The sequence below is a fragment of the Vidua macroura genome, chromosome 31 (genome assembly GCF_024509145.1).
Source record: "Vidua macroura isolate BioBank_ID:100142 chromosome 31, ASM2450914v1, whole genome shotgun sequence".
Lineage (NCBI taxonomy): Eukaryota > Metazoa > Chordata > Aves > Passeriformes > Viduidae > Vidua > Vidua macroura.
In genome coordinates, this window is record NC_071601.1 from 1,886,313 (window position 1) to 1,905,150 (window position 18,838).

At 45.9% G+C, this 18,838-nt stretch overlaps 1 protein-coding gene across 4 annotated transcripts in view; it reads right to left on the reverse strand.

Annotated features, from left to right (window-relative positions):
- Positions 1-18,838, reverse strand: part of EXTL3 (exostosin like glycosyltransferase 3) — a 131,161-nt gene that overhangs the window by 86,281 nt on the left and 26,042 nt on the right. For 3 of the 4 annotated variants that reach the window (XM_054001630.1, XM_054001631.1, XM_054001628.1), the window contains exon 2: positions 2,798-2,872. The gene's annotated coding sequence lies outside the window, so the exon portion shown is untranslated. Of the gene's footprint in view, positions 1-2,797; positions 2,873-2,984; positions 3,137-18,838 lie in introns of those variants that run through there. The other variant, XM_054001629.1, reaches the window with a different exon arrangement.

Genomic DNA, 18,838 nt, shown 5'->3' on the forward strand with positions numbered 1-18,838 from the left:
GAAAAAAAAAATAAAAGGCTATGGCTTATTATTACATGGAGCATCAAAATTCCTGGTTTCTTTTCTATGGCTAAATATCCAGAGAACTGCAGCAAAAGAACAGGACCTCAGAAACCCAAAGGTTCTTTCAATTTTCTAGTAAGACCACTCAAGAGGAGAAAAAAAATACCAAAAATTGGAAATAGTGAATATATTAAAGATGGTCAAAACCATGAAGCATCTTTGTAATGACCAATTAATCAATTAGGACATTTTAGTCTGGAAAAGAGGCCTCTGGCAGGGGACACAGTAGGGATTTACAGAATTTTATGCAAATGCAAATGACAATTCCCCAAACACGAGCTTATTACAGTACACGAGCTAGCAGTAGGTGCAGTTACCAAAAGGAAGTGGTTCACCACACAAAGTTAAACTTTGAAATGCCTGGACAGAGCACAAGAGCTGAATAAACTGATGGGAGATGAAGGACATTCCTGCTGGCCATGGCTGGAGACAGGACAGACCCAGCCTCCCACAACCCAGGAGTTTGTTTGCCACGTCCTGAGTTCTTCAGAAGCAGACAAAAGTCTCCGGCATCTTCTGAGGGGAACAGCAGCAAGAAGCAGGAATTCCACCCCACCCTCACTTCCCAGTGCTCCTGCAGGAGGTACAGGCAGCACAAACCCTCCCTGCCATACCCAAGTGCTCTCCCCCAGCCCTTCTTCACTGCAGCTGTGAGCAAAGACCACACGAGCCCGTGTGAAGCACAGGAAGCATCAGACCCACGCTGGTGTTCACGTGGATGGTGCCACATCCTCACAGGAAGGGACCTGCTACAAAACTCCTGCAGAACTTGGCTTTGCTGCCAAGCCAGGAAGTCTCAGGAAGTGTTTGAAGAGGAGTCTCTTGAAAGTATTTTTAGATTCCAGGCCCAACCCAGTTATTTAGATATTTAGTGTCATGGGAGAGAGTTTTGCATAAGAATGGCTTGTTAAGGAGTCCCTTGAAACAGGTTATTTTCCCATTCTGCCCCATGGAAATCACAGACTGTTTCCAGCATCTCCTCTATTCCAGCTCCCTGCCAAAAACAGCCCTTCCCTCAGCTATCTCCTTAGCTACTGACCTAAATCCATACTCCTTGCTTTAATCACAGTCTTCCACTCTAAAAAGGACTCCAAACCTGAAATCCTACATTGTCTCCTACATTCATTCCTCTAGCCACCAGGCCCACGAACCCAGAAGGGCTTCTGAAGGTCAGTGCTGAACCTGCTGCACACCACAGCAGTGTAATAAATGTTGCACAGGCCAAATGATGTCCTGGGGGAAGCCTGTGCGGCCCGTGGCCTTGTGCAGACTGCACAGCTGCCAGCCTGAGACTTCCTTCTCCTTAAGATATGCAAAGAGAAGGAGAATTCAATGGTATTGACTGATTCCAGCTCCTCAAGTCAGCAGATCTGGCTCAGAGCACACACTGGGATTAGAGCTGTCGATGAGGACCGTGGCACGGTGGCACCGGCATCGTTCGTCCTTCACGTGCCCCCACTGCTACTCCCATTTTGTTATTCACTGTGGAATTTTTCACAGGAGCTGTGTTCCAGCTGAGGGGAGTCCCTGCTGTGTTTGGCAGGGCACAAGGATTTCCTGGATCCAGAAGTACAAACAGAAATGCTGTAATACACAGGAATAGACACCTGAGCCCAGGACATCCTGCATGTACTGGCTGGATATGGGAGACATGAGGAAGCCACAAATAAATTTGCCTCTCTTTCCCTTTTTTCCCAGAAGCACAGGAATCCCCTGCCCTGCTCCCTGGATACATTCACACCAACCTGATGACACAACCCAGTCTCTAAATGCATTATTTCATCCTTGGCTTTTGTTAACAAACACTTTCAGTTTCAAGATTCATCATCCCACATTATCCTTAGGGAATCACCTACTAGGAGTGTCACAATAAATTCAATCGCTGCAGCTCCCACACTCACCTGAATTTTACAGCCTGTACTAGAGAATCCTTCTGGCTTTCAGACACCTGAATCAGGCAATTCCCTATTTCAGTCTGGCCACACCACTGCACCACACGGGCCAAGACATTCCAATTACTCAGTATTTACTAGCTCGAGTATTTACTCCCTCACAGTTGAGAGTTCTAAGATGTTTGCAGACACCTCATAAAGCACAGGCTCATTATTACAGCCCATTAACACGCATGCAAGACATTTTAATGTGTAAAAATTCCCCATGAAATAAAGATTTTCTCCTCCACTTTCAGGGCAAACCTGCCATCCTTACCATGAAGTGGGCAACGCTTTCCACTGTTTTTTTCCTGCTATTTTCCGCCCACCAGTCAAGCCAAGCCTCATTTAGCTGATTTCATAGCACTCATTTATGAGCAACCCCAGCATGTGCCGTGGCAGGTCCCTCATCTACCCTTCTCACTCAGCTCCAACACCTCCAACAAGGCTGGAATAGCTCTGGGGAGCATTTCCACTCCTGACCCTGCAGCACAGGAAGCCTCAGGTGACACCTTTAGACCTTCAGTGTTGATTACCCACAGCCCTGAGCAGGTACCAGATGGAACCGCAGCAATTCTCTGCTCTGCCACTACTGGAAGTGGGATGAGGACACAATTTACCACTTCAGATAAAAGGAGCTGGAGCACACTTCTCCCAAAACAAGAGTTAAGCCAAGGAAGCTTGTACTTTTAGGAAAACACTGTCCAAGCATGCAGACTTAATGCTGTGCCCCAATGGAGGCAATTTGAGGCTGACATCAGGCACTACAGAAAGTTTTATTTCTGAAATATGAAGGTACTCACTGTACACGGTGAGCAGCTGGGAAACTGGAATCTGTCCCTCTTCTGCAGCCAGCTCTCTACTCATCTGTCTGGAACCTGTTAGAGAGGAAAAAGAGCTCTAAATATAGATAAAGTGACCAAAAAAAAATTTAACAAATTTTAAATCAAGAAGTAGGCCAGGTAAACAATGCAAAACAGACGAGCTCACCTCCCCAGCTCTGAGGTCAAGAACTCAAAGCACCTGCAAAGCTCTCAGCAAGGTCTCTCAAGCAAATGCTGTGATGCTTGAAAACAACTGCAGCACCGGCTGCCTTTGGAGGCTGTTGAGGTCAGACCTGAGCCAGCCCAGAAGAAAAGCAAGGTATTTATACATGAGAGCAGCAGCAACAGCTTCCCAAAGCCAGTTACTCCAGAGGCAGTGAATCTTTGTGACACGTACGCACCATTACACACGCAAGGGAACAAATGTTTATGCAGACACGGTGCTGAAGGGTTACACGGGCTCTGATCTGGAGTGCACCAAAGAAGTTCCCCTTAATACATTTGTTGTTTCAACACACTTTATCCCCTTAATGAGGCGCCACTGAAGTTCTGCTTAAACCCATTTTGATTAAGGAAAAGATTAGCCACAGAATTGCCAGCCATACATGTTAGTATACATCACACACAGACCAACTGTGCTTCAGGGAGACATTAAATCCCCGTTCAATTAATAGAGACACCTCTTAAAATGAGCATTAAATAATTCCCCACAATGTAGCACAACAACTGGCTACTCCAGTAAATTGGAATAGAAATAACTTCCCATCTCTCCACCAACAAAACCCCAATCAAAGCTTGCCCTTAAAACAAGAGGTCAGTACAGAGGGATGGGGGGCAGGAATGTTACTACCTCAGTGTTATTGTGTGCTTATATTGAAAGTTCTTCATCAAAAAATTAAATGAAATGGATGCCTTTCATGTTTATCAATAACAAAGCTAATGGTTTTTATGTAAATGCCATTACTTCCAGCCAGATCTGCAAGAGACTGGAGCCACATAGCCCCATCTCCCCTCGTAAGAGACTCCCTTCAGGCAGCCAATCTAAATGCAAATTACAATCAAATGCAAAACCAAGAGTTTTCTGGATGATACTGAACACATAAACCTAGGGACAAAGCAGAGATATTTAAGAACAACTCTCCTCTTCTGGAAAGACCTCCTGATCTCACATTGCTTTTCTATCATGAACATACATAAAAATTAAAGTATAATTTGGTTCTCATTTATAGTCATATTATTTACCAGCTTCTTCCCTTCTATTGCTTTCAGTGTTAAAAAAATAGGAGGGGAATGTTCTTCTGTAGAGAGAATCACCTCTCAGAGATGTTTCCACCCCAAAGGAAGCATTCCATCACCAAGGATATTAAATCAGAGCCGTAATAAAGCCCCAGTTGGATTTGCCAAGAACAAATTGCACTTCCACATTTTCAGGAGGAAATTTCTTCTTGGAATGGAGCTGTTTTGCAAATCAAGGAAGGTGTTACTACAGGATGGCTATTAAGAGGCAGAGACACAAAACTGTCGTCAGCACAAGGAGCACCATGTTCCTGTAGCATCAAAGCTTTTTGAAGAACGCTTAAATCTGACCCCTACCTGAAGCACAGATCCAGCCAGGATTTTGTCAGCACTGATTAAAACAAGGTTCTAATGGCAAACCTGAAAAGAACTAACCTTAGCAACCGTGCTGCTTAGCAAGGAGAATGCACAGAGAAGAAGCTGAGATTAAAACAAAGGGCAGAAAGCTGACAACCCAGCTATGGCAGAGTCTGTACGTGAGTCTCGGCAGGGACTTGCTCCACCTACCACAGGCAGCTCCACACCAAACTCCCATTCCCAAGAGGAGCACAAGTCCTTGGAGGGATGCTGCTAATTAACAATGGGGCTGAGTACACGCTCGTTACACGGGTGAGGAGCTGAGCACTTTGTGTGTGCTGCAGAAATACTCACAGAGCAGAACCTTGCTAATTAGCATTAATAACTGTGAGACCACTGCTGCAAACAGCTGGATTTTGGGAATCAGCCAGCAAGAAACCATGCAAAGTGGGAAAGCAGAGGGACAACACAGCCCAGCGGGTGCCTGGTTTCCTTCTTTGGGTATCTATAATTAAATAATTTATCATTGTGCCCCTGTGTCTACGAGTGAATGTGCAGCCTGTCAACAAAGCACCTCCTGTTATGCAAAGCCTTGATAAATCTGAAAGTTCGACTGCCTGTGGAAAGAGGTCATCAAATGAAAAACCACAGCCCTGACTACCTTCTCTCAGAAACTTTTCTCATGGGCCAGCATTTCAGAAAACTCATCAAGTTCTTCTTCATCTGTTCTGTCTCACAGATCTATTGTTCCATACACAAAACCCCTGGCTTTCAGTCCTGGATCACAACTTGGGAGTTGCTAAGGCTCCCTTCTCCTTCCCTTCCTCCATACACCTGGTGAGTTTTGGGTCCTCTCTAGCAAAAGGAGACTGGGACCCCAACTTGGGCCTTGTCACCACACCAACCATGCAGGACCAACCCATGAGCAATGAGAAAAGGATGGGGCCCTTCCAAACCAAGCTCATCTCCTTTTTTTCCCCCACTCTGGACCCGCTGTGCGAGGCCAGGCGCTGTCACTGCCAGAACCACTGAGGATTTCACACCCAGCCACAACCATGTGTGAGCAGTCTGATTTCACAGCCGTGCTCCGACTTCAGCTGTCAAACCACAGCCACAGGACCTCCATGAGCAGCACCGTGCCTGCAGAGCTGAGCTGTTCCTGCAGCAAAGCCATTTCCTCCCAAAGCCCCCAAAATCAGAGTCAGCCACACGTCCCCAGCCTCCACCCAAATGCTGCTGCTCATGGCCTTGACCACTGGCTTAGCCAGCAAGTTGGGTGCCAGCAAAATAAAGATTTCTGGTGGCAAAAAACTTCCAACCATCACTTGAATTTTGCGATTTTGCAAAGGCAAGGAGCAAAACTGGAAATATTTCCCTTCCTAAGAGCTCCTGTTCTTTGCTGTACAATTCACAACTACACTAAACTTACTCAGCACTATAATTTTTATTTCTCCTTTCTGTCATCACACAGCCTCGTGCACAGCCCATGACTTCACTTGCTGAAGCCCAGGGTTCTTTCCCTCTGCAAAGGTTCGGGTTTATGCACAGCAAAACGGTCTCTTAAACAGTCTTTTCTTATTTCCTTTTGTCAGAGGCTTCATGCTATGATGAATGTGTAGAAATGCAAAGCAGAAGTCCATACAAAAAGAAGCCAGTGTGTGAGGTGGTTTTGTCTTATTAAAAAAGAGAGCCAGGATTGACTTACGCCTCATTAAAGAGCTCAGTCTGCATTTTTATTAGATGTATTTAGACACCAATGGATTAAAAAAAAAAAAAAAAATTAAAAGCAGTTATATTCTTAACATATGGCCCTGGATCATTCATGTGGATATAAATGAAAGTGGGCACAGCAGATCTCCAAACATAGGCATGGAAATAATTTTAATGGTGCGCATGACCTATAAAATTTCAAGCAACACCGAACTACACAATGGCGTGACAGAGTTCAGCTACTGCAGGGCTGTGTCTTGTCCCCACACATCCCTGTGCATATCACAGCTGCTCCAGGAGACAGAAAGAGGGAGGAGAGTAATTCCTGCTAATGAACACACTCAGGCAAATCATGCAGCGTTCATTTTTTGGTGGAGAAACTGAGGCATGGAAGAGGCATTTTCTGCTGTTCATTCATTTCCAATCACAAATAAAACCCTGACAATATCCCAGCCATCAGGTTCTTCACTACCAAGTGTCTTTGGCAACCCTGCTGTAGACCTGTGTCATCCCCTCCTCACACCCTGGTCTCTATCCTGACACACAGCTCAAAAAGAAAACCTATTAGGAAATCAGGAGCCAGTGTAGCCAATTCTGCACAAAGCACTAATTACTAATGTAAATTGTATCTCCCCAGCTTGATGGCAATGATAAACGATGGCCAATCATGCGGGCAGAGACTGGCACTGAACAAAACAACGAGGCACACCCAGAGCAAGCATGTCTTGCAACCACTAAACACACATTTCTGTGCTCTACGTGGGCAGCAACTGCTGTCCGGAATATTTTAACAGCAGAAACTGCGCTGGGGAAAAAAAAAACCACCACCACAACATAAAAAAAAAAACCTGAGTACATTCCTCTTCTTAGTTGGAGCCAGAAGTTAAGAAACAAGTAACATAATTACTTCCACACCAGAAGGAAAATAAACCCAAGAACACACAGAGGGAAAGAAACAAGCCTCCAAAGCAGATCTGCAAAATAGTTCAGGGCTTCTATGCTGGGTAATAATTTCCCAGCACAAATCAGGAGAGTAAAAACTACAGGGAAGCCAATTTTGGGGTGATGAACACCTCAGAGCACACAACACCCCCTCCCTGCCCCCTTCCCCACAGAGCCTGCAGAGTGGGTGCCCAAAATCCTGCACATCCTTCAGCCACATTTCATTTTACCTGAAATGACCTCTGGTACAAACAGAAAGAAGAACATTTTCTTGCCTTTTTTGCATCAAGCACAAAGAGGATTAACCCCACCAGTGACTGTGGGTCCCACCTGTCCAGAGGTGCTCATCCACAAGAAGTCAAACATCCCAAGAGGATTCATCCAGCATGCCCAGCCCAGGTTCCCCAGCTGGGATAGCACTGGACCCAAAATCCTGGAAGGCTGGAAGCAAACAGGAGCAGGAGCAGAGCCTCTGTGCTCCATCCAGATAGCAGAAGCACGATGGGACACACTCAACTCTTCACGGATAAGTAAAAGCACTTTAAGGGGAGCTCTTTTTCCCTCCCTTCACTTTGTTTTAAATGGCTGAAGAATTTCCTCTGTGAATGTTCCCAATTGTGGCTCACGCTGAGTTATTTTTAAAAGCACAGAACCAGATTTTCAAGGCCGTGAATGAGGAAATGCAAAGCTTTTATTAAGCAATAATAGCCCAGACAATGGTCACAATTTCCCAAGGGTCTGAACACCGGCAGCTGACAATGAGCTTTATTCCTCCACAAAAACCCCTTCACAGGCTCGGAGGGTTTGCTTTGTATGATCCAGGCTCAAGTTAGGGAGTTAAAACAGAAAGCTCTGTGGTCGTTTTCAGTGAGATTTCCTCCACCAATGCACATCTGATCAGAGATACAAAAATCACTGGGAAAAGGAGCCATGCACTGTCTCATTCCCACCTTTGCTACCAGGACATCATCCCATGCAGCTGGACCTTTCCCTTGCAGATGGATCCCAGCTGATAAACTGGCCAATATTCCCAGGGTCAGGAGAGTGAAACAAAGCCCTTCAGCTTTTTTCATTGATATCTGAACCACTCCAAAATGCCTCTCACTAAAACGGCCAGGGATACTCTTCAAACCTCACACCTGCTACCACGGGGTACAATCAGATCCAGTGGCCACATCATCTCTTCTTGTTTCCAAGAAGGAGGAAGTTGCAACTATGAGGAGCTTGTACAAACCCACCCAGCAGCCAAGGTTTGGCCTTGCAAAGGGCCAGTTTCACTCAGTAATGCTGGCCACAAGCGATTGCTAGCACACCTGAACCAGCTGGACTGGCTCTCTCTGCAGCCAACATGAGCAGCAGGCACTGCTGGAGCACAGAAAATCAGATTGGTTCAAGATCTGCTTAGGACAAGATGAACTGTGCTACAGAAAGGGGTGTTTTTCTCTGCTGGTTATAAAGCAGACCTCGAGAAAGGAGGGAAAAAAATGAAATAACTTGGATCACCAACCAGATCTGTAGAAAAAAGTCCCAACCTAAATGTCTCCCACACGGATGCTGTCCTCGCCTTCAGAAGAAAAACAGCTAACACCATAAATTCAGGAGCTCTTCCAACCAAAACAAGAGTATTTCCATCCTCCCAACATCTCTCCTCTTCCCTGTCCCACTGAAAGCACAGTGAGGCTGCGCAGCAAACCAAGGTTACAACTAAACCCCACAAACAAGAACCAAGCTCAGATTCAATCTGAGCACTTCCCAAACTGCTCTGCCACACAGCCAGGAGAGACCACAGGCCTCCAGGGGTTGTGAAAACACTTCCTAATCTTCTGCAGACCTGTCAGTCAGTCCATAACCAAGAGAGCTGGTGTGCCCAAAAGGAGAAAATACTTCAAACCCCTTCAGAAACACCTGCAATGCTCCTGCTGCTGGTGCAGCTCCACCACAGCTGCACAACCTCTGGCACCAGAGGTGAGACCTCTGTGCCTGCTGCATCAGAGATGCTGCTCAGAGTGGTAGGGACACTAGAAAATGCTTTCAAGTTTGTCTACAACTTCCTGGAGAAAAGGAAAAGGTGCTTTGACGATTAATGAAAAATGTGCTTTGTCCTCCTTGCTGTTTTCAACCTGGCTATAATCGGCCATAAAGCAACAGCCTCCACCATCCTTTGTCTTTTTTACTGTAAACTTCAAGGCCCCTTGACCCAAGGTAATCCCTGAACTTGGCTACTGAAAAATAATTGTCTGCTTATGTGTAAAAGAGCTGTCCATGTCTATGTCCAAAGAAGTGTGCAGAATTCAGGATATGTTCAGAAAATGGATGCACTCAAAGACTGAAGATGCCAAAAGTACCCAGATATCGCCATTCAGAGAATTCACAGAAGCCCTTTTTGTGCAGCAACATCTGTAAATCAAAGCATATTATTTTCCACCCTCATAATCAAGAGATTTGCTAGATTATCTACAGCTCTGTCTGATCATGACAGACGAAGCTGCTGAAGCTCACTGCAGCTGCCTGAAACGCACACTCAGGCAAAGAGCTTGAGCAATGAACGCAGCCCCTTCAGCGCTCACTCCCAATTAGGAGAACTCTCGGTGTGATGAGGAAAGAGCCCCTCACAGCCAGAGGAGTGGCCACAGGTGACAAATGTGCAGGCCAGCAGCCACTGCTTGGCAGAGGAGCTGCAGGCAGAGGGAGGATCAGGCAGGCTGCAGTCAATGAGAAAGCAGAGAGGCTGGAATATTGTGGGGAGGACAGACAGCAGAACTTTAAAAGGCAGCTTTGCCAGCGAGCACAGCTTCAATTAACAAGCTGTGCTTGCAAGGCCAGACTCCAAAATGCTCCTCAGTATCCAATCATCTAACCCGTGCTTCAAGAGACACCATTATAGCATGGAACTGGGGATCAGCTGGCTGAACTAATCCCAGGCAGATGCTAAAACTACCAGCAAATAGGTCAGTAATGCATCCCACACAATGCAGGGCCCTGTGTGGGGAACAGTCACACACCACCTCTCCTGCACCTGTGGAAAGGGTTTGAGAGGTTCCTCCCAGCCCCAAATCCATTTGCTAAATATTTCATTCCGTGGTTCAGGGGAAGGGAAGTCACAGCCCACCTCACTGCCAGGAAGCCTTTTCATTGTTTACCTTTCCAGGTGATGTTAGGCAACAAGTAATTCACTCCTACACAGGTAGGAGCAAAAAAGCCCTTGGGCATTACTGACAATTCCAGATTACTACAACCAGAATACAAATCAGATGTGGAGATTTTAGTATACAACTCTGCAAATTACTTAAATCAAGCAAAAAGGGACAAGGTTAAACTAAGATTCCTTTCTTGCTCTACCCTCCCCAGCTGCCTGTGGAGTAAACATGACAAAATTAAATGCAGCACAAGAGTAATTTATTAACCTACACAAGGTCCAAACACATACCTCCAAAAGCATGGGCTAAGTTATTCCAGGTACTTTTTAAGACACTGCTCTCAAAAGAGAGTGGTGACAGATACCATCTTTGGAAACATTCAGGACTGTATCTTACCGAGCCTCTGCTGCCATCAGTGACCTTTACAGTAACACAATAAATATTTTAGCATATAATGAATTTGCTGCATTACATTTGCTCTTTGGGCTATTGAAGATCAGCCAGGAACCAATCGATTGGAGGCACAAAGCTCCCATAAAACTGAAATCTATGATGGAGGTCTTACTGCCTGCAGCAAAGAGTTAAGGGCTGAGGAGAAAAAAGGTGTTGGAAAAAAAAACCAAACCAACTAATGAGCTCTCCTTTTACATAAACTTCCATCAGATTCACTGTACCAGCCCTGAGATCCCTGGAGTCACTTGAGCAGGACTGGCCCCAAAGCTGCATCTTTATTGTTTTGAGTTCCAAGATTCATTTATACCAGCAGCAAACCTTTCAAAAATAACCTGAAAAACCCACAAGCTTCCCAGGAGTTTGAAGGACAGGCTCTGAAACGCGAGGAAAGCTGTGTGGTTTAGCTCCAGTTCTGCCATCATCTCTTTTGGATCACTTGGATCCCTTCAGACACCTCCTTGCATCTCCATTTCTTTGCCTGCTTGGAGGTGTCAGGGCTTTGTCATTTTGCAGCAGCACCTCAGGAACACATGGAGTGCTCACCTGCAGAGGTGAACACACAAAACCAGCAGATACCAGCACTGAGGCTGTTGATCCGTGCCAAAACCTCAACCAGCCAGATTGTCTCATATTTTTTTTGGATCTCATTTTCAGTAGATTTAGAAAAATTATCCCAGGGGTATGGCAAGGGACCAGAATGTAGATGATCATTTCATGACATCTGTAATAGCACACATTAACAAGTTATTAACACCACCTCAATTTTTGTCTTATGACCTCACTCATTGGGAAGAGTTCTTATCACCCTCAATATCTTTACAAACACTCCCCCTCTCCGTCTCCACCAAGTCCTTCCTTACTGCCATATAAGCCCAAGGCTTCTCTTTCCTCCCCTAGAGCTGCAGTTAAGGTAAGATCTTAATTTCCTCTACCATCTGCAATGAAACTGCCTCCACACCTGTGCCAAACAATCTGGAATTACACCATTAATTTCAGCTTAGTCAGCTCACCCTACAGACTAAGTCAATATTTGACAGATATTTAGCAAAGACTACAATTTATTTAAATTCAGCACATCGTGCCCACCAGAACAGATACAGCAGAGATGAGAGTCAGCAGGACTTGCTGCCTGGGGGAAAAACACCAGATAACCAGACTTCTTTTGGATGGAGACCTCCTCTCATAAAAAAAAAGGGGGTTAGGGATAGAAAGACCAGTTTCCTGAGATCAGCCCCCCAAAGCAGGCCTGCTTCCCGAGAAACAACCAGCATTCCCGGGAACGGCGCTGCGGGAGTGAGAACATCTCAGCTTTCAGAGAGGCAGGGTTGCTAAGGCAAGCAAACAAAAGGCTCCTTGTCTGCAGCCCACAGCTCCTCAACACATCCCCACCACTGCTGGAGATGGGCTGGTGCAGCCCATCCAAGGAGCTCCAGCTAAAGCCAGGCTCCGTGGCCAAGCCGTGCCCCTCAGAGCAGCCTTCAGAGCAGTTCGCGTTTTCCGGTATCTTCCCAGCTGCTCCACAGCTGGCAGGGAGCAGGGAAATTCTGAGCAAAAGGACTTATGTGAAAACAATGCCAAAGAGGAAGGAGTCAAACCAGCAAGCAGAGTGTGGGGAATAAAATCATAATAAACAGAACAGATCAAGCACAACTCCACCATAAACTGCAAGTGGCCCACTACTCTGAATTTTCAACCATGGAAAAAATAAACCATCAGCTGCAGGAGAGCCCCTCAGCTTCCCACCCCTCACACAATTTTTGTGAGATTCTGAAATCCAGCTGTTTGAAAGCAGCACATCCCAGCAGATCTCGGTGCTGTGAGTCAGCGCCGGCTCTCGCAGATGTGATCTCTCCCCAAGTGCTGTTTTCCTGAGCAACAGCTCCAGCAGCGTCAGCACAAGGAGCCCTCAGAGCCTTCTGCCAGCGCTGCTCAGAGGAAGAAAAACTGCTGAAGCCACCCCACATGCCAGGCTGGGTAATGACATCCCCAAAAACAGGCTCACCACCCCAGACTGGTGCAGCTTTTAAGATGAAGCTGCTCCAAGTTTGAAGATGGGCACTTTTTGCTTTTCGATAGAAAAAGCCAGAGAAGATGGAAGCAATTCCTTTAACTGTCACTTCAATTTCTCATGTCACATCTTCCCTCCTCCACCAGCACAGGCAGACGCTGCAAATCCTGGATGTCTCTAACCCTGTTGTGTGCTCTGGTTCATCCTGCTGGCTGGCAAAGCCCTGTGCTTACACCACGAGCCCTGGGAAATGGTGCCAAAATTGAGGATTAAAGGAATAGGTCAGTGAAGAATTCCAATAAACAGAGCATCCCAGAGAGAACGAGGGGGAGTATCAATCCAAACCTCCCTCTTCCCCAACCAGCCAAAGTCCCCTCCTGTCAGCAGACACGAAGTACTACACAGACCAGAGCTGCCACCAGCAGAGAAAGCTGCTCATGTAATTTTTTTTTTCTTTTTTAATGTGTGAAAACTAAGCGTTCCTTGTTTTGCACAAAACTGGCTGGGAGAGGAAAGTCCAAACACCAAGTAAATAATCCACAGGCAGCTCAAACCAGCTGCAGAACAAGGAGTCTCCCACCCAGCAGCGCCCCGGGGACCTTGCAGGGAGTCAATCTTGTTTGGCCAAAGGAACGTGCCTGCAAAGAGACAATAATAAATAACCCTGTGCTGCAGCTCATCAAAGGGACGGCTCAGGATTTTAATTCAGTCACAAAATCAAACTTAAAACCAAAAAGATGCATATCAAGGTTTATAGCAACAAAAGGTTTACAGCAACATTTTCTCTTGCCCCTGGACAAACTCTTTGGCTGCAGAAGCTGAAGGAAACCGCACAGTGTGGACACACAAACGTACCCTGCATTTGAAAGCAAAGAGAACAAAGCTCTGGTGAATGTGGGAAATTGGGAAGCCTGACAGATTTCACCCTGGTTTATCCCCTGGCAAATTAGCTACTGTTTAAACTTGGAGCTTGGGCATTACATCATCTGTTTGCAGGGGAGGTTTTTTTTTTTCTTTTCTTTTTTTTTTTTTTTTTTAAGCTAAACCATTATTGTCTTCACAGCTTGAGGAAAGTTGTTCATTCCAAACAGACTCAACTAAATGAAGGGGTGGATCAAGCTTTTTGCAGGAACCCTGTGAGCAGGGAAGCACAGACCTAAACAGCTTTGCAAGTTCAAACAGTGAAAGATCTTATCTAGAATTTAGCAGGAAATATGGAGCCCCTCAGGTTTGTCTATTCAGATCCAAGGATGAAAAACCTACTTTTTCAAGTCGGGATGTGCAAAATCAGCCTGATGAGGAGGCTGAAATCACTCAGCTGCTGCTCACTCAGCTCCAGATCATTGTGGCTGGGTCCCATTTGATTCTTCCTGTCATTGCTGTCCCCTGTGGAAACAACTCCAGGTTTCAGTCCCTCAGGACACCACGCTGCCTTGAGGGATCAGCCTGACAGGAAGGGAAACTCCAAACTAAGCTACTGGACATATTTCTGGCATCTGTTTTCTTGTTCCAGCTTGGACACTCATTTTGGAGATTTAATTTTCCCTTGAGAGACGCTGATCTCCACCGGTGCAATTTTCTCCAAAGCTGGCAGAAGCTGAATTTTGCAGCACCTGCTCCTTGGCATGGCTCTCACAGAGTTTTCTTTGGTGTTTTTGGAGGACCAGGCTCTCACAGCCTCAACAAGTGCAGCTCCAGAAAACACAAAGAGCAATGGGCTCTCATGTGAAAACTTGAATGCTGAGAGATTTCACACAATGTGTTTTTCTGACCCTTCACTCTCTGAGGGTTGTCGGATTTTAAAGTGGAAAAAAGCCAGATTTTTTGAAAGGGAAAAAGACCCACTGGTCTCAGCCATGCAAAGAGCAGGTTTCACACAGAGCTGGTGTGGAGCAAGGCCCTCAGATATTGGACATTTTCCTACAAACCAAACCCACAGTGGGCTCTGACCACAACCCAGTGGCATTGAGGAACCAGATTTCACAAGAGCTCTGCTAAAATTTTGTAAAAAAACAAAAAATCTTTTTTTCTTTCCCTAAACCTGGCAAGCTTCTGTGATCTCATCACATTACAACCTCTAAAGCTGAAAAAGATAAAAAAAGCAAACTAAAAACCCAAAAACAAAATAACACAAAACCAAAGTAAACCCACAAATAAAACCGACAAAAAACCCATAGACCTTTCATCATCATGTCTCTAGACATTCAAAAATACAGCAAGAATTTTCTCCTTAAATTAAGAAATAAATAAATATTTATTCTGTAATAATATCCAGGATAAGCAATTCTGGCTTAAAAAAATCCAGGCAAACAACCACACCAAAAAGTTTCAAAAACTTCATCTGTGGAAGTCCTGTCAAATAGAGTTTAACCTTTAGAAAAGCAAAAAACCGTAATGCACACAGAGAAACAGGCTTTGCTGTCAGAATGTAATTAAAAAAACCCAAAACAACTCAATTTTGCTCTATATCGAGATTGCCAGAAGCTGATCTGGGAGAAAGTCAAACAAACAAATTTTCTTTCCCAGATTCCAAAAGGTCATTTCAAACAATTACTAAAACCCAGTACTGCAAACAACATATGTCAATTCTTTTTTTTTTTTTTTTTTTTTCCAGTTTACAAGATCTATTTACTGCTCCAGTTATTACCTGGAAAGAATAATAATCCCAGGGATCGTGCAGCCGATTAAATAATTGCATGAATTACCAAGGAACCATAAAAACTGCATTTCAAAGAGAATTGAGAACTGTTTGTTTCTTCTTCCTCTGCTTTTGCATAACTGTTCCCAAAACAGGTCTCATCTGCAGCTCAGCTTGGGCCAGGATGAAGACATTCCTTCCCACTGGACAGGAAGTAAGGGAGAGCAGTAATTTCATTTCTCAAAACAGAACAGCAGAATTCATAGCAAGGAGTCATCAGAATAAAAAGCCAGGCAATAAAAAGAAGCCCCAAAGTCTGACAAATTTGTACCCAATAACATTCTTCTAGTTGTCTCACTACCAGGAACCTTCAAAACATGGCATTTTCTTCTCTCAGTGCCACTTCAGCCCCATTGACAGGAACTGCCTGTGTCAGCACAAAGCTCTGCTGCACCCAGCAGCAACGAGGAGCTGAAAAATGAGCATCTGATTCTGGTGACCTTCATAGGCATTTACAACAGCCAACTGTTCTTGTCCATTCAGCGTGTTCAGAAGTCCCTGCGCTTCATTAAATCGCCCTCCTTGGTCCTGAGCACACCCTGGGGCTGCAGGGAAGACAAAAGGGTGCTGGGGCAGCTCCCTGACACAGCACAGTGGCTGTGGCACCGTCCCACTGCCCATTTCTCACCTGCTCAAACTCAGCCACTCCTACCACTGCCAGGGCAAGGGGATGGAGAACTGCTGGGTGGAAAAGGACCTGCAGGAGGAGGCCCACAGGCAGGTGGCCACGAGCCCAGGTGTGTCCAGGCAAGCAGAGAGGCCGGTGGCATCTGGCTTGTCCCAGCTCTGGGGTGGCAGCAGGGCCAGGGCAGTGCTGTCCCCTGTGCTGGCACTGCTGGGGCACCTCCAGTGCTGGGGACACTTCTGGGACAAGAAGGACACTGAGAGGCTGGAGAGTGTCCAGGGAAGTGAATGGAGCTGGGGAAGGGGTTGGAGCACCAGGATGGGCTGAGGGAGCTGGGAAAGGGGCTCAGCCTGGAGAAGAGGAGGCTCTGGGGGGAACTTTTCCCACTCTGGAATTCCCTGATAGGACGAGGCAGCCAGGTGGCATCGGGCTCTGCTCCCAGGAACACGGATAGGATGAGAGGAACAGCCTGAAGCTGTGCCAGGGGAGGCTCAGGTTGAGTATCAGGAGGAATTTCTTCACTTAAAGGGCTGTCCAGCCCTGGCACAGCTGCCCAGGGCAGGGGTGGAGTCTCCATCCCTGGAGGGATTTAAATGCCCAGTGGTGGTGGCACTTGGGGGTATGGGGCAGTGGTGGCCTTGGCAGTGCTGGAGGATGGTTGGACTCCATGATCTCCAAGTGCTTTTCCAATCTAAATTATTCTCTTATCCCCCTCCAAGGACACTCCAGCATGAAACTAGCCCTTGCCTTGTGCTCCCTGCCACTAAGGGGACTCCCCATCTCCTACCAAAAATCCCTCAAGCAGTTTGCTGTTGGATTTTCAAACTGAATCATTTCACTGAGGCATCATCTGAAAGACAGGGACTGCAGAGCTGAGAGAGGGAGAGGGACCAAGGCCACCCCTTCTAGCAGCAGGCTGTGAAATCAGTTCACCCATGTCACAAATCGCAGATTCGAAGGTCAGTGTCAACAAGCAGCAGGCAGTACTTCCCTTCCTCACAGACACTCTGCCATACACTCAGATACTATGGAAACGTTAACCTGTATATCCTGAGCAGAAGGAGGAGGAGGTGACTGAAAAGCTTGGATATAATCCCCTCTCTCCTCAAAAGACTCCACATAAACACATAAACAGCCTGAACAGGGAGATCTCTTGATGCACATATAACAGCTTTTGGTAAACAGGCTAAGAATAGGTACAGGGACAGCCAAGTGTCCAAGCGAGACTCCCCTGCACAGGAACACCGAGCTCATAAGAAGCATTCCCAATACTGCTCCTGCTTTAATCAGTTTTGAGGAGAGGAAATTCGCTTTGGTTCTTTTTATAACACTTGCTCCATTGCATTTGTCAAACAGCTGCCACTTTCTGTCCCAGGGAGAGCTGCTGGAAGCCAAGGCTCGCGTGTCGGCGCACGCAGCAGAGATCAGAGATGCACATGGAAACAGGCGCCTGATCTGTCTGCAGATTCCGGGTCACTCCTTCCAAGGCAATGGAATTATACAGAAACACAAGTCAGAGCAAAGCCTGGGTCATGCTGGTATAAACTACCCATGAAGATGCTCCTGGCATTGCCACCTGAGCAATGTCACCGGAAACACAAGCTCAGAGAAACACGCAGTGCACGCCAAAACATCTTCCCCAACATCTCATTTGACAAGGGAGAAAAAATTCTGTAGCTTGGCCTTTCTAATCAAAATCATCATTGTCCCAACAACATAAAAGTCATTTCCAGAGAAAGAGCAGGTCTGATCCCTGAGGGATGGAGGGAGATCAGCTTGTGTACAAAAACCTTGAGATACCTGCCAGCTCCAGCTTAATCGTTACTCCTAACTAACTACACCCTTGAGACACTGGCAAAAGGCTTGCTGCTATTCATCATTGCCACAAAGTAAAAACAGAGTCAGAAGACCCTGGAGGCAAATGCAAGAAACCAACTGCAAGATTTCTTTGAATCTTTTTTTATTACATCTTGATTTTTGTTAAAAATTCTCAGATTAACATCAACAGTGAGACTTTGAAGACGTTACTAATTTACAGCTTTGCCCGTGAAGAATGGCAGCTTCAAACCTGTTCTAAAGGTAAGGAGTGTAAGAAGTTTGCAGATTACGACAGAGCCCAGCAGCAAAAAAACCCAAAATGTTCTGGGTCCATCAAATCTGACCTGCTCTGCTGGAAGGGAACCACGTCAGAATCAGCTCCACCTTCTCTTTTTAACAACCACCCCACAAGATCAGTACAAGGAGACAGCTCTCCCCTTTCTCCAGGTCCTTGTTTTTGTTTCGGGATGCACAGTTGAGAACTTTGCAAGGAAAGGCTTAACAGCTAATTGTCAGATGCCACAGTAATTAGTGGCACCTTTCCAAGGCATCCATCTCTGGCTGCTTTTTCCGATAGCTGGCTCCTCCTCAATCCCCACATTACAATGATGGTACACAAGGTAGGCGGCAGATTCATTTACAAGCACCAAGGTCTTCCCAGGAGAGATGCCTAAGGAAAGAAATATCTTAGCTAAACAATGCACGGGTTGGTTTTTTTCCTTCCTATTTGCTATGGAAGTGCTATCTTTATTAATTATCTGAGAACGATGCTAACCTATTCCCTGACATGTATTATTAGATGTACAATGCATTTCTGGGAGTCAATGGGCTCCTGTATCACCTGATCAGCAAATTACCTCTAAATGAGGAAGATAAGATCATACTGTCCTGACTTCTGCCCACCTTCTGGTCACACATCACAGCTTTGATGTCACTACTGCACTTCTATCAAAGGTTTCCAACCTATTTTCCTTGCAGACCCTCACAAGTTTCCCTGCAAACAGAAAGGCTCTGGCAGGGAATTCAGGACTGCTCT